We start from the raw sequence: 13427 nt of genomic DNA, 5'->3' as shown, positions 1-13427 counted from the left end.
TGGTCTATGTTTTCCTTTGTCACTTGTGCGTTTGGTTTTCCTACATATCTTGTCCGTGTACTTTTGATTTTTCTCTTCACATGACACAATCTTGTAATGTAGGTTCGTGTAGAGAGAATAGAAACATGATTCGCTCCTTCCTCTAGCATGGTGGGGATTTTTCAAATTGGCCGTTTAGAAAGGTTTCCTCGGTCTAGCTTTTATCTCCATGCCTTTCTCCTCCACCCTGCTCAAATTTCAGGTGCCTGACCCCAGACCATCTATTCCTAGCACGACACACCCTCTGGGCCTGGTGGGCCGTTCCTACCCAGGGACCCCCAGCAATAACTAAACATAGGGGTGACTGAGAACCACATAAATAACCCCCAGAATGGGACTAACTGTGTCTCCAGCTCAACTTCTGCTCACCAGGATGGCAAAGATGCCCACTGCTCCTCCCATCCCCCCGACAGGAGGTGTCTGGGGGAGGCCAACTGGGGCATCAAGAGGGTCTTAGCCAACTGCAGGGAGGCAGCTCACCTCTGAACGTCTGAGGAAAGACGTGGCCATGTACACGCGTGCCTGGGTCCTACCCACCCAGACCATCTATTCCTAGCACGACACACCCTCTGGGCCTGGTGGGCCGTTCCTACCCAGGGACCCCCAGCAATAACTAAACATAGGGGTGACTGAGAACCACATAAATAACCCCCAGAATGGGACTAACTGTGTCTCCAGCTCAACTTCTGCTCACCAGGATGGCAAAGATGCCCACTGCTCCTCCCATCCCCCCGACAGGAGGTGTCTGGGGGAGGCCAGGTGGGGCATCAAGAGGGTCTTAGCCAACTCCAGGGAGGCAGCTCACCTCTGAACGTCAGAGAAAAGACGCGGCCGTGTGCACATCTGGGTCCTACCTTGGGAGAGGTCTGTGCAGGTGAGTGACCCTAAAGCTTCAACTCACCAGCTTCATAGGGAATCCACTCTGGGCACATTTAGGTGCGAGGGGGCTTAAGGCCTACAGCACAGGGAGATTCAGTACTTAAGGAGCACAAAGAATAAATAAAACCAACAGAGAAGAAAGAGGCAGGTAGCCGCCAAACGAGAAGCACGCTCGGTGTTCCCAAGTAACAACAGGTAATATTTACTGAGTCCACGTGAGCAGTTTCTAAGAGCTTCCTACACATGCTTTAATCTGGGACTCGTCATAATGCTCTGAGAGAAAGCCTAAGAAGGAATAAATCCCAGAATAGAAATAGTCAATCGCATCCGACACTGTTAAAAAAAAAAAATCAAAAACAATGAAGACAGAAGAACTTCAAAGTCCACGATTAGGTTTGGTGACGAGAAAGCTGTTGGCCACAGTTTATAGAGTGGTTTCTGGACAGTGTAAGGAATTTATGACCAATTGCAAAAGATGAAGAAAAGAGTTCATTGTGAGGCAGTAGATGTGACTTTTTTTCTTTCAAAAAGCTGGACAGTGCCATCAACACATGAATAAGGAACACACTATCCTATGTAATAAAAGGCTAATATGCAAATCAACCGAACAGTGGAACGACCGGTCACTATGACATGCACTGACCACCAGGGGGAAGACGCTCAATGCAGGAGCTTCCCCCTGGTGGTCAATGCGCTCCCACAGGGGGGATGTGGGACTGCTGGCTTAGGCCTGCTCCCAAAGGCTCCAGGACTGCAAGAGAGCACAGGCTGGGCTGAGGGACCGCTCCCCCCCCTTGAGTGCACGAATTTCCTGCACTAGGCCTCTAGTACGTACACACACACACACACACACACACACACACACACACACCGGAATATTATTCAGCCATGAAAAAGGATGAAAGCTTGCCATTTGTAAAAACATGAATAGATCTCGGGGGTATAGTGCTAAGTGAAGTCTGAGAAAGACAAAAGCCTATGGTTTCACTTATATGTGGCATCTATAAAACTAAATAAATGAACCAACAAAACTGAAAAAGACTCAAAGATGCAGAGACTAGACTGATGGTTGCTGGACGGAAGGGGATGGGTGAAAAAGAGGACGGACTTAAGATGTTCAAATTGCCAGTTATAGAAAGTCATGGAGATTTCAATTACAACGTAGGGACTATAGTCTATAATACTGTAATAACTATGTATAATGCCAGGCGGTTACTAAACTTATTGTGGTAATTACTTCGTAAGTTATATTAACGTTAATTGCTATGTTATACACCTGAAACTAACATAATATTGCATGTGAACTGTAACTGAAAAATAAACACTTATTTCTTACAAAACGCTGGACAATGGGTGGGCAGTTAGGACAGTAAGAGAGGCTTGCGGGATCCAGTGATGTTGATTTTTATTTCAACCTGGGTTTGTCTGTAAACTGAAGACTCGGATGAAGCAGGTCCCGGAGAGAGTGGGAGAGACAAGGCTCCCCAGGCCAAAGAGGAGACGAGGAGGAACACTTCTTCCTCGGTGTCAGGGAAGGCCAATAGCTCCTTTAGAGCTGGATCTAACACATGTTAACCAGATACGCCCTCCTGGCGCCCCACCATTTTGACCATCACCTGCTGAGCCCTTTTCTGGCCTTGTAAGGGCCTGGGCGGATCGGAGAGGGGAGTGGGGTGCAGCCCTGGGTCTCCGGCTGGGAACCTCCCCCAAGGAAGTGCATGGTAACTCAGCTCTCGGTAGCGGGAGAGAGGACACTGAAACCCACGTGAAGTCCCCCAGGCTTACTTGTCACGGATGCTTCTCCTTTCTCCAAGGACTGTGCAAATCTGACCTGAGCAGGGGCTGTGGTGCTCCCAGGACAGGAATCCTTTCTTTATTTCCCTTTAGTGAGAGGGCTCTCGGCTCTGTGAGCTCCCCCAGGACCCTCATGTGGAGCAGGGAAGATCGGGAAACCGGGTAACTTTCCGACAAAGTCATGAACTTGAGAGTCATCACGCTGCTCTGTGGTGAAGCAGCACCTGGAGGAGTGTCTCCCCAGCCTCACGCCTCCTCCTCCTGCCATGATGTCACACAGCCGAACCGGCTGTCCCTTCTGAAACCTCAGGACTTCATGAAGGGGCAGACGGTTGGGGCGGCCAGAGTGCCTTGATGTAGGTTTCATCAGCGCTCGCTCTGAAGAGCAGTTGCTCCCAGCTTTGGTTTGGGGGGTCCACGTCTCCTTCACTGTACCTTCAGTTAGGGGTGCAGGCCGTTACCCAGATGCAAACAATCCACAACCCAACGTACTTCTGCTGAGACTGTGTAAATAAATCACGTCAGTGGTGTCTGAGTTCACTGCAAGAACTGGAAGGGGCCTTCAAGAGCATTCGGTCTGACCCAGTCTTTCCACACACAAGGAAGTTCAGGTCCATGAGGTGAAGACTTGCTCAAGTCACTGAAGGTGTCGGAATCCGAACTGAGCACAGACCTCAAACCTCTTGGTTTATTCTGCTTTCCTTAGTCACCGTACAGATAACCACTCCCCATCTCCACCATCATGTACTTCTTCGCGTTCTGGAAGAAATGACCACGATTCCGATGGACTGGGAAATCCTCAGTGCTTCTTCCTGCTCCCGTGACACATACAAGGGGCCAACAGCGGAGCAGTAAGGAGGCTAATACCTTCTCTGTTGCTGAATTTACAGAACGCCTTCCTTCAATCCTACAGCCAAATCATACCCTGTCCAATGCAGAGCTGAATAAGACGGAACGCTTTCGCGTATGCCTTCATTCATTGGGACGTGTTTGTGTACCATCAACCATCAAGTTTTAGAAATAATTCCAAAACAAGTCCTCCGATATCTTTCCCACATCACTGGCTTTCTCTCTTGCATTACGGTACATTTATATTCGGTGTTTCTAACGACTGCTGATAATACCACGCTGACAGGTATAATCCCACTGCCATGGTTACACACCAACAAACAGGGCCTTGACTGTGAAGGAGGGAACGGATTGATGTGATGGACTAAGCATACACCCAAGAAGTCGGATGGAGAGTGATGGCTCGAAGAAGCGCTGCTGCAAGTCACAACAGCAGATCAAACAAAGTCCCTCATCTTTGGCGAACTACATAGAATGGTAGTTTACTGACACTGCTATACCACTTGATTAAACACCCTAGAACCCCTGGGAAAGAAATGGAGCGACAAAAAAAAAAAGTGAGACTGGGGATCTGGAAAGGGGACCAACAACTGGGTCGTCTGTACTTAGCATCCTAAGGTGCTAAGGACTTATGCATGCAGCTCACCAAGTGCTGAGAGTCTGGAAGCTGCAATCTCATGTTTGCTGGCAAGTAACCGGGCACCGGAGGGCAGAAGGCTCGATGAGGGATTTCTTGGAGTTCCGAGTCAGCTTTGTGGCTCACCAACAGGCTGGGAAGCTCTGAACCAGATCATTTCAGCAGTAAACACTTCAAATGATAACAGCAACACAGTATTTCCTCTCTTCCAGGAGCTCTCCAATGCAGGCTTCAGAGAACAAAGCCCAACAGACACACGAAGCAGGGCCCGCAAGCTACGATACAGATCGAGTGACAGGACCCCTGGGACCCCAGCCCAAGTCCTAGACCCCCATGGAGTCCAATCGCCAGAGGATAACCAGGCCGGACAGCCAGGGTTCGGCCGGGCAGCCAGGGTTCGGCCGGGCAGCCACTTTCCGGCACTGCCTGGCTTTCCATCTGTATGAACACGCAGCTGAAGAGAACCCAGGACTGTCTCCGAAGGGGAAAGCCTGCCTTTGTGAGGCAGAGCTGCTGACCCCAAAGGAATGTACAATAGGAAATGAAAGCTGGACAGAAAATCAATTCCAACAGGAAACAGGCTGATCTCCGCTCACGCTCAGTGCCAAGATCTATTCCTACACTCACCCCGAGCAGCACCGCCCGGGGCCCACCTCACCTCTGGCAACGCGGGGATGGGAGGGGCGGCCGGGGCAGCCGGGGCGGCCACAGTCCCGGGCCACCTGGGAGCCATCACAACTCACTGTCGTTTCGATGAGACTCTAGTCCATTTGTGCTTCTACCAGGGATAGGACAACGATTGTGGGGCGTGCAGAAGGCAGCTGATCAATGATTCTCTCTCATCATTGACATTTCTGTCTCTCTCCCTCTCCCTTCCTCTCTGAGATCAATAAAAAATATTTTTTTTAAAGAAAAAGGAACTTAAAGACATGAAATCTCTTTTCTTCCAGTGGGAAGGACTATATCTGAAATCGTAATAAAATAAACTTCCATCGAGCAAAACAATGGATTGTAATTCCCCCTAGAAGAAACGGGTACCCTCAGAGGCCCACTAAACCGTGTTGCTGAGTTCCTGTGACATCACAAGCCCTGGGCGCCAGAAATGGGAGATCAGACACACTCCCTCCCTCCCAGAGCCGTCCCAGAAGGTCCAGCTGGGCAGCAGCACGTGCCATTTTCTCCCCAACTCCTGGAAGTCTCCAGAAGCTTATCAGGGTGGAATTTGCTGCGTCTGATGTCTGCTAGCCTCCACTTCCCTTGCTGGACAGCAGAGATGCAGTTCAAGAGGCCCTGAGCCCAGTCCTCTTCTCAGGGTCTCTCCTCCAATAGTGCTCAATCTCTGACTCACTTTACCCGTCTGTAAAATGGGTCAAGTGTAGACACTTGTCTCAAGATTGACTGAAGGACAAAGAGTATCAAAGATGATTTTGCAAAGTTCAAATGGTCACTATGACTTATTAATAAAGAACAAGAATGACCTGGTAAGTAGCTCGAAATGATAGATATGCTGGCATTATTTACAATAATTCGATTTTCTTTTCCAGTAGGTACTGTGAGACGGCAGAAAGAATGCTGGGTGGGGACCCAGGAGATAAAGCCTCCAGCTCCAGCTCTAACCAGTGTGAGCTGGGCCACTGTGGGCACACCACCTAACCTCTCTGTGCCTCAGTTTCCTCCTAAAAAGTGGGGATGCCTGCTCCACTCCTTCTCGGGACTGTTTTAAGGATCAAGAGAGATTATTTACATGAAAAGTGTTTTTGAAAATTCTAAAATGTTTTGCAAATATTGCTTTGTAATATTTTTATCACTTTATTATGTTTTCTCACATTATATGCAAAATAACTTTGCATTTCTTATGACAACACCATCTGATGGAGGAAGGTCATCTGGGTGAGGGAAAATCGACAAGGGATCGGAACTCGTCCTCTCACAATCCATCAAGCCTGTGATCCAAACTTGAAAAAAACAAACCCGGGCCCAGCCAGTGTGGCTCACTGGTTGAGCGTCAACCTATGAACCCAGAGGTCACAGTTTGATTCCAGGTCAGGGCACATGCCCAGGTTATGGGCTCCATCTCCAGTGTGGGGCGTGCAGGAGGCAGCCCATCAATGATTCTCTCCATCACTGATTTCTATCTCTCTTCCTCTCCCTTCCTCTCTGAAATCAATAAAAATATATAAAGAAATAAAAATAATAAACCCAGAATTGAATAGAGATGCAAAGTGAAAGCCATTCATCTGGTCAGACGTGTTGGGAAAAGGGTTTTCTTTCCTGTGCTGGACGCTGGGCAGGCTGAGGGCAGTCGAGGCTGGCAATGGTGCAATAAAAACAACAAGGAAAAGAGAAAAACAACGCGGCTGTTCAGCCCCAGCTCGGGAAGGAGGTGAAGCTAAAAGGCAGGCGGGAGGAGGGGGCCAGGGCAGGAACACGAACAGGCTCTGTACTCAGTCCACAGTCACAGTTGTGAAACCACAGAAACGCCATCTGGCCCCCAGAGCGAAGGCGCCGTCCAATACACGCGTTCTCGCTGCGCGGACAGCTCTGCTCATCGCCCAATCGGCTGTGCCAGCGCCTCCCGGCCTGGCCAGGCCTGGCCGTCCCAGGATCGCTCTGAACACCAGTGACACACGGTTGACATGTGGCGACTCTTCTGTTTGCCCAAGACTGTGCTGTGACCACTTCTACCTCCCTCTTGCCTGAAACTTCTTTATAAGTACAGCTGGTGATATTCAGGAAATTAATGTTTGTGTGGCCCCACTGGCGTGGCTCAGTGGGTGAGCATCAACCTATGAACCAGGAGGTCACGGTTCGATTCCCAGTCAGGGTACATGCCTGGGTTGTGGGCTTGATCCCCGTGCAGGAGATAGCTGATCAGTGATTCTCATCATTGATGTTTCTATCTCTCCAACGCCCTTCCTCTATGAAATCAATAAGGTTTAAAAAAAAAATTAAGACAGTGGTTCTCAGCCTTGGCTGCACATTAGAATCACCTGGGAATCTTTTTAAAATCCTGATTTCTGGGCCTCGTCCTCCAGAAATTCTGCTTCTTTGTTATGAGGACGAGGCCCAGAAGTCAGGATTTTGAAAAGATTCCCAGGTGCTTCTCATGTGCAGCCAAGGTTGAGAACCACTGACTTAAGACAACTCTAAATAGAATCACCATCTCTATTCCCGAACTTCTGGGAAGTTCCCCCCGTTACCTCCTTCACGGCCCACCATGCCCCCCAAAAGTGTCAACACCTGCTCAGGTGCTTTCCAAAATGAACGGAAAACACCACTTACTGGGAAATTGGATGAGAGCTCGAGGGGCGGGGCCGTGGCTGCATTTACTATTTCAGGAGGTACTGCTACGCTCGTGGTCAGAGTTCTCCGTTCTCCCTTGAGTCTGACCTCAGCCCTTTGTCACTGAGCAGTTCACACCCATCCCGAGCCTGCGTGTCTCTCTCCCACAAGTGACACTGGATTCAAGCAGCTGATCGGTTCGGTTTTGTTACACATCCATTAGGCAGCTGAGTGAACCGACCATTTGTTGGCGTGTCTCATGGATTCAGTGAGAATGTTCAACCAATGGTGTGTGTGAGCATCTCCCTACAATAGATGGAGCTGGACCTAAGGCTTGAACAGGGAGCCTTTCTCTGTGGTCCAGGTGGAGGTTTTTACCACGTCTCTACTTCATTACGTATGTCTTTACGGGTGTGGCTACTACTGTGGGCTCCCAGGCTCTGCGGCCTTTCTCCATAAGGGGAGGACGGGGATATATTTGAGCAAACGTCAGAGCAGTCAACAACCGAGGGCCCATGGAACGAAAGCCTGGCCCCCTTAGGAGCACCTGCTTTAAGAACTGGTCTCACCTGGCTGGTGTGGCTCAATGGTTGAACACTGACCTATGAACCAGGGGGTCAGGGTTCGATTCCTGGTTGGGGCACATGCCCAGGTCGTGGGCTCCATCCCTTTAATCCCGGACATGCAGGAGGCAGCCGATCAGTGATTCTCTCTCATCATTGATGATTCTCTCTCTCTCTCTCCCTTCCTCTCTGAAATCAATAAAAATTTATTTTTTAAAAGAACTGGCCTCAATCTTTTCCTCACCTCCACCTTTAGCAACTTTCCCCGCCCTATTCCCAGCATAACAGCCCTAGAGGAGCTATCCCGGGGTTTCGATGGAAAAGCAAATGCTGTTGTGTGCCGGATGCCATGTTAAGCTGTTGAAGGCACAGGCTTGTTGGCCTGGACTACGTAAGAAGGCAACTCAACTCTCTATAAAGCAAGTCATAAAAGGGAAAATTGTAAAATTCCGAGAGGAGAGTTACTCTGGGGGTGGGGAACGTCCGGCCCGCGGGCCGTATGAGGCCCGAGAAACCACCTGGCCTGGCCCTGCCAAGGCATGAGGAGTGAGCTAATTAAATGTCTGACCGAATAGAGCAGGCCAGTTTTTAAGCTGATAATTGTGTATGGCCCGCGAATGATGTGACAAATATCCACAAGGCCCTGGGCAGAAAGCAGGTTCCCCACCCCTGAGCCTCCTCCTTCGAAGATGGAAAAGGAGAGGATGTGGCTAAACTGTCCAAGGGATTCTCATGCACAGCTGGACTCTGAACCTTTGGTTCTTTCCTTGAGGACAGAGTGGGGGAGGGAGAGGAAAGGAGGGGAGGAGAAGGAGGGGAGGGGAAGGAGGGGAAGGGAAGGAGGGGAGGGAGAGAAGGGTGGGGAGGGGAGGGGAACTTGTTACAGACCCTCTCCCGTTCTGGCCTGGAGTGAAAGGAGCTCAGAGGGAGGTTGCCCGCCCCAGGCGGGGCCTCACACGTCTATGGCTCCTTTCTCTGGAAAAGCTCTCCGTGTTTTATGAACCTTGCCACAGACTTCCTGTCCACATCCCCTCAGGATCCAAAACAGGGCCACCATTATGGTCTACATGCCTTAAAGAGAGAACTCACAACAGGCCGACTGCCTTATTTCTCGGGGGACGCTGCCTGCGGGAGCGCGGAGTTTTAACTACCAAATCCAACCTGAGGCTCGACCAGAAGACAGAGGCTGTGCGTGTTTCCAAACAGAGAAATAAAAAGAAAGAACTCTTTCTTCTTCGTCGCCCGGCTTCCACCCCAGAACCTCTTCAGCGCTGAGAGCCGTCCACCTGCTCTGAAGCTACATTGTACATGGGGCCCGAGCCACCCAGGCCTGGGGGGACCCATGACCCCTCCCGGGAGGCTGGGGCGCACCCAGAGCAAGGAGTCCTGCAAGACTCCGAGGTGGCCACCGCCCCGTCCTGTAGTGCAGACCCAGCTCAGGGTCCTCGGTCCCCCAAGTCGCCTCTGCTCCCAACTCCCACACGGCACACCCCCACCGGGGCCCAGCAGGACATGGCCCTGCAGAAACAAGGACAGAATAAAAGGGACAAACCGAGCAGAAGACAGAGAGGAAACGAGGTTTCTCTCAGCCCCGGGGACAGGACTGTGAAAGATTAAACACACCCACACACATACACACACACAAGGCTCGAGTCGAAAGCCTCCCTAAATTGCATTTCTCGGATTCTATTGTGTTATCTTTGTGGCCCGGTTATTAAACATTAAAGGTAATGACTCCGTTCTGCAGGTAACCCAATATTGAACACGACTGATGAGCGGGAGCTGGGTTTTAAAGAAAACCCCGGATGTCTGACGTCAGGCCCGGCAAGGCAGTGGGCCTGGCGGTGGAGCGTTGGCCGGGGAAGGGCTGTGAACGTCCCATTAGGGAGACACGGGCAGGTACCACCCTGCTCCTGGGACCCTCTGAGAGCGGGGCGGCTGGATGGGACATGAGCTGCGGACACACACTTGGTTCACTCCATTGACAGAGACCTGTCAGTCATTCCCAAAGCACCAGGGCGCTTGGGAAGCAGTGCTTTCTAGACCAGTGGTTCTCAACCTGTGGGTCGTGACCCGTTTGGCGGTCAGACGACCCTTTCACAGGGTCGCCTAAGACCATCCTGCATCTCAGATATTCACATGATGATTCATCACAGTAGCAACATGACAGTGATGAAGTAGCAACGAAAATAATTTTATGGTTGGGTCACAACATGAGGAACTATATTTAAAGGGCCAGAAGGTTGAGAACCATTGTTCTAGATGCTCCCACCAGGCAAAGCCAAAAGGAAGCCCTCCGCCCTGCCCTGAAGACCAGGCGCCCAAGGTAGTAAGAGGTGTTGACAAGTTGCAGTTTCTTAAATGACGCCCCATGGCCCAGCCAGTGTGGCTCAGCGGTTGAGCGTCAACCTGTGAACCAGAAGGTCAAGGTCCGAGTCCCACTGGGGCACGTGCCCAGGTTGCGGGCTCGATCCCCAGCGCGGGATGTGTAAGAGGCAGCCGATCACTGATTCTCTCTCATCATTGATGTTTCTCTCTCTCCCTCCCCCTCCCTTCATCTTTGAAATCAATAAAAATGTATATATCTTCTTAAATGACGCCCCATGAAAGGGTACAAAGGTGGACAACCACGTGGCCTGAAGGGGAGCAGGCACTGGCCAGTTGGAGAACGTGGGCAGCAGTGGTCCGGCCCCTCCCCTGCCGGCAGCCCAGGTAGGATGATGGGAGGCTCTGTGCTGGGCAGTGACTCTCCGTCCCTCTCTGTCCCTCGGCTTCCAAGCACACTGTGCACACAAAGGCTGAGAGTCGCTGCTGGGCTCAGGCGGACTCTAAGTGCATGTTACGGACAGATTCGCACAAAGGCCCTGACAGGTTATCAGTGACTGCAGCGAGTTCCATTTAGGGGGACTGCTCTCTCCCCAACACCTGGCTGGGGAGAGGAGTTCGATGGCGGAGGAGGGAACAGACTTCCTATCTAGCCTTGCGCACCTCTAGGCTATTCCCTAGGCAGCCAGGGGGGGGTTCTTGAAGTTTATGGGTCCTGTTTAAAACCCTTCAGCAGTGGTTCCTTCCTCTTGGGAAACAGCCTCAGGGCCTGTCCAGCCCGGGGAGACCTGCTCCTGTTGCTCTCCATTCCTGGCCCCGGGCTCCAGCCATTCTGCCTACCCAGCTCCTCGCACAGCGCACTCTCTTCCTCCTGGTACCTTCCCCGAGTCCTCCCGCCCCCGACGGCTCCCCGACAGCGCTCCACACCGCCTTCTCTGTCATGAGTGCTCCTGGCTTGGCCATCTCCACTCAATCTCAGGTTAAAGGTCATACCCTCAATAGATCCCATGTTACCTGTTCTCCTCCATCCTACATCTTTGTAACCAATCCCACTTGTAACGTCTACTCAGACAAATATTTTTACTACAAGACAAGAACTACGTTTCCCCCAGTATAGTGTGGCCTCGACCAGGTGCTCAGTAATACAGCAGGTGTCCGGTAAACACTCCTCAGTGGAACAGAACTTGGGCACGGGCAGGGCAGCACCAAGGCCTGAGTGTTAGGGTAACAGGCAGTAGAGACGGAGGAAATGTGGAATGGAAACAAAGACACACTTTATCTTCTTTGAAAGGTTTTCCCAGATTTTGGCTAAATAATATATCAAATTTAATTCAAGCTTTTTTTTTTTTTGCATTTACTCTCTGCCAAGTGTGATTGATTATTCACAAAAAATGTCCTCAGTTATTCTCTTCCCTGCACCCCTACCCGCTGCAGTGCCTGCCCAGCTCCCCATGAACAGGTGGGGTCTCTTTCCCACCCTTTAATCGTGGCCTGGCCTTGTGGTTTCTTTGGCCGTGAAATTCAGCGGGAGCTGTGCCAGACTGAGCCTAGGCAAGAGACTTGCACCCTTGTGCTCACTCCTTGGGGACCTGCCCAGCTGCCTCTTAAACAAGCCCGTCTAACCCTGTGGAAGACAAAAGATCACAGGCCCCCAACTGCAGACCCAGGGGGGAACCGACTGCAGACCCAGGAGGGAGCCCCGCTGACACCGGAAGAACTGCCCAGCTGAGCCCAGCCGGCACTGCAAGCCTGCAGACTCGAGGCTGAACAAAGGACTGGTTTCCGTTGTTTTTTTGCAAATGTTTATAGTGACTATTTTTTTAATCATTACTGTTGAGAGTATTATAGATGTCCTCCTTTTTCCTCCTAGAACCCCCCTCCACCAGGTTCCCACCCGATCCCAGGCCTTTGCCACCCTATTGTCTGTGTCCATAGGTAACGCATATAAGTTCTTTGGTTAATCTCTCAAATGACCATTATTTTAAGTCACTACATTTTGGACAGGTTTATTGCATAGCAATAGATAACTAATACATCAAGTAGGCACTGGGGATGCAGAAATGAATGAAGTATAGAAAATCCTACCACCTCAGTGTGATAGATACTGCTTCCATTCATTCATTCACCCATTTATTCATTCAATGTGGGTTTTATTGAGCACCCTACTGAATGCCAGGTTCTGCATTAGATGCTGAAGATATAATGGTGACAAGACACAGTCTCATGTTCCAAAAAAGAAATATAGGCAATAAAGAGAAATTCCAAAACAGAACAGATTAAGTACAAAGGCAGGGGTAAGGAGTACTAACAGAGTTGGAAGTGGGATTGAGGGTGAAGAGGGAACAGTTTGGGGAGATGTCCCAGAGAAAATAATATCTATTCAGAGACCTAAAGGATGAGTAAACTCAGCCAGGAAAAACAGAGAAGAGTTTTCTAGGCAGAGGGCTGCTCCTTGTATTTCCAACCTGGAGCACCTGCCGGAAGGAGAATGGCATGCACCCTACTGTATCTGTTACATCTCCGAAGCTCTTGGACTTTTGAATGAACTGAGAAAATTCAAGGAATAAACTCCTAATTCTCCTGCAGAATAAATGCCAATTTGGAACCTATCCTTCCATAAAAACAGTTTTAATTGAATCCCCTCCCACCCTCCACAACAAGAAGGAAAAACATTCAGATAGATGAGATAGGAAAACACAAGCCCTAACTATGTAATTATTCAAGGGGGAGGGGAGACCAGAAACTCATTTGAGCCACAAAGCCACAATTTAAGTGAGCAATTTCCACCCATGATGCTGCATACCACTGCTGATGACACCAATTAATTAAAGTGGTGCATCTGGAGCCTGCTAATTTTCTGCTATCAGGCATAAAGCAGCCTCTAATAAATGTTTATTAGGTGATTTTTTTTTCAAGTCTATACACTTGCTGAGTAGAAAATCACAATAATAATAATTGAAGGGGAAAGCAGAAGGGTTCGACAACATCTCGGTTTTTTTCAATGAGAGTTTTCTATTCAAGAAACAGAAGAGGCTTTCAGACCCCACACCTCAGCCAGA

General features: G+C 50.1%; 1 long non-coding RNA gene across 1 annotated transcript in view; it reads right to left on the bottom strand.

Annotated features, from left to right (window-relative positions):
• The window catches only part of LOC107184752, a 13127-nt gene extending 2475 nt beyond the window's left edge, over positions 1 to 10652 (bottom strand). Inside the window, exons 1-2 of the long non-coding RNA XR_001515661.1 lie at positions 10642 to 10652; positions 3205 to 3209 (exon numbers count right to left, since the gene is read on the bottom strand). This is a non-coding gene — a long non-coding RNA (uncharacterized LOC107184752). The remainder of the gene's footprint in view (positions 1 to 3204; positions 3210 to 10641) is intronic.
• Positions 10653 to 13427: the final 2775 nt, after the last annotated feature.

This window comes from Myotis davidii, unplaced genomic scaffold, assembly GCF_000327345.1.
Source record: "Myotis davidii unplaced genomic scaffold, ASM32734v1 scaffold510, whole genome shotgun sequence".
Lineage (NCBI taxonomy): Eukaryota > Metazoa > Chordata > Mammalia > Chiroptera > Vespertilionidae > Myotis > Myotis davidii.
Note: the sequence above shows the minus strand (reverse complement) of the source record. Positions and strands in the feature narration are given on the sequence as shown.